This window comes from Mycetomoellerius zeteki, unplaced genomic scaffold, assembly GCF_001594055.1.
Source record: "Mycetomoellerius zeteki isolate Tzet28-1 unplaced genomic scaffold, Tzet1.0 scaffold1040, whole genome shotgun sequence".
Classification (NCBI taxonomy): domain Eukaryota; kingdom Metazoa; phylum Arthropoda; class Insecta; order Hymenoptera; family Formicidae; genus Mycetomoellerius; species Mycetomoellerius zeteki.
This window is the reverse complement of record NW_017255955.1, coordinates 1-2,895: the sequence shown is the minus strand read 5'-3', so window position 1 is coordinate 2,895 and position 2,895 is coordinate 1.

Below are 2,895 nucleotides of genomic sequence, written 5' to 3'. Positions count from 1 at the left end.
TTTTTGAACATGGCCTGAACTTTTCATTTTTATGATTTTTTTGGGATATCACCTACTTTTCAGAGTACAGATATACGGAGTAGCTTTCTAGTAATGCAAGTATCACAAATGTATATATTTTCGATTTTTATCACGTAACTTTCTATAAGCTACAATTTATGCAATATTAGAAAAAATTGAAATATATGGTATATACATATATAAATATATAATTACATATGTAAATATATAATAATATATGTATATAAATATATATTATGTACATATACATTTTATTTAATAGTATGTATGTAATTATTTATATAATTTTAATAAATATTTACCGTACATTACATATTTATTATATTTCAATTGCAAGAGAATGAATTTATAATATTCTATGAATATACTGAAAATAAAAAATGGGTCCCTACATCACCCATTCTTGTGAGAACATAAGCATATTTTCTTCGTCTCTTCGATTTTAATACGATCTTTGACATAGAGATTTTTTTCTTGATGATACTCATTGAAATATCATAAAGTTATTCGATAGTAAATTTTTATTATTCATAGTAATATATCGATATAATGAATAATAGATTTTTTTGACAAATTACATTTCACTTTAGAAAAAAATCATGTTTCGACAATATACATATATACCATATTTTTCAGTAAACTAAAGCGTACTACATCTGGTGCAAACTACATCCGGTGTAAAAAAATTTTTGATATATAACTAATAACAGGGGGAAGCTGCAACAAGTCTTCAAACAGAAGAATGTGTTTTCTGCCAAAGAAACCATCATCTGTATCTGTCGTATCAAAGATTTCACATAATCGTAGATTGATAACATAAGTGTCACATTCGAAATCATGGATACAGCATCGATTATAAATAATTCGACAGTCTTTAATTTGTCTCTCAAAGTTTTCAAAACCATGTCTGACAAGTGCATATACTTTACCGTAGATTCATAGGTCACGGGTAGCTGAAACATTCCATAGATCGTCAAGCCATCGATATTGAATGCCGCGATACGCGTGGAGCAGATATGGCAGTCGCTTTTTTCAAATGTATTTTGATCCGATGTTTAATCGTTTCATACATGGCGTATACAATATCGATCGAAATATGGCGTATACAATAAATTAATCCCTTATCATACAAGGGATTCCCTAGTAGTACGTCCGCAGCTTCTAAAGCACTGCATTCTCTGTTATTTAATGAAAGCAAATTCCACAGTTTCGATGTCAAGGGTTTATTGGAATCTATCATTGCAAAGTCTGTATTGCATTTTTCCGATTTCATCGTGTATTTTGTTACGTATGAGTTTAAAAACTCTGATGTTTCTCCAATAAACTGTATGTCCATATTTCCCTCCCAGGTTAATTTGATAGCCGGATTATAATTATTGTTAAACAATTTCTAATATGGCTGTCCGCGGCCCATTATCATTAGAGACCGCGAAGAGGCAGCAGAGGAGGCGGGCGAGAAAGAAATAACAATAATAATAATAAATAATTATAGGTAATTTTTAAAGCTTATAATTTATCGCCCATTATTGATATCAAATCTTTGATGTACCTGATACATATCGTTAAAATTAAGTAGATTTTTTATTTTTAGCACTACTCATTACAAGTAATGTCTTCAATAAATAAATACGTAATACTTAACAATTACCTCTCAAAATTGACTTTTCCAAGCTTAGCACAAAATTAGTATAGTCAGTTATCGTTGCAATAAAGTCGTTAGCAAGTCGTTTTTATAAATGATAAAATTTATGGCGTTACTTTACTTCCCATCCCTGCATTTTTTATAGAAATATATTTGCGTGAAATGTTCCTTTTCAATTAGTTATTCAGTCAGACGATTCATAAAATAAGAACCATAGAAAGATTCTTAACTATAAAAATTTAAACTTTGGGTAGCCTTTCCATCAGTGTTTTAAACATTTCGGTAACTTTTACTTAATTTTATTCCTTTCTCCAATCTGGAATTATTACTTAACATAGATCTACGGCATACGATACTTGTTTTCCCACTACATTTCCTGCAATCTTCGAAAGGTGTAGCAGTCACCCATCTCACGTTAAAAAGTTATTAAAAATGAAATAGGAAATTCAATTCCAATGACGCTGACCGTGACACATATTGTCAAGGTAATGACCCTTAGTGACCATCGAAGGGTTTCGTCAGTCGCTCGTTGCTTATTAAGAAGTTATTAAAATTAAAATTGACTTTCGATGACCTCGAAGACAATGTCGATCTTGACATATATTGTCAAGTTCATGTCCTTGAATAACCATGGACACGTTTTGGTAGCCGCTCGTTGATTATTTAGAAGTTAGTAAAATTAAAATGGACAATTCAACTCCGATGACCTTGATCCTCCCACACATTACGAAGGTCATCACCGAACAACCTTCGGAAGGTTGCAGCAGTCACTCATCACACGTTACGAAGTTATCCCTAAAAATTAAAATGACCCTGACTCATATTGTCAAGGTCACAATCCTGAGTGACCATCGGACACTTTCAGCAGGCGATCGCTACTCATTAAGAAGTTGTTAAAATTAAAATGCACAGTTCACCACCTATGACCTTGACCCTCTCACACATTATGAATAGTCATTATACCGAACAATTTTCGAAAGAATGTAGCAATCACCCATCATGCGTTACAAAGCTATGCAAAAAAATTAAAATAGCCCTGACTCATATTGTCAACGTCACGACCCTGAGTGACCATCGGACACTTTCAGCAGGCGGGGATGAGAGAGGACGAAAGAGGGTGAGAGAAGACGAAAGAGAGTGAGATAGGGCGGAAAATAGAGGGTTGGTGCAGGTGGGAGATGTTGGAGGAGGGGGGGAGGGGGTAATGACAAAGAGACGAAGAGCTTAAGAGA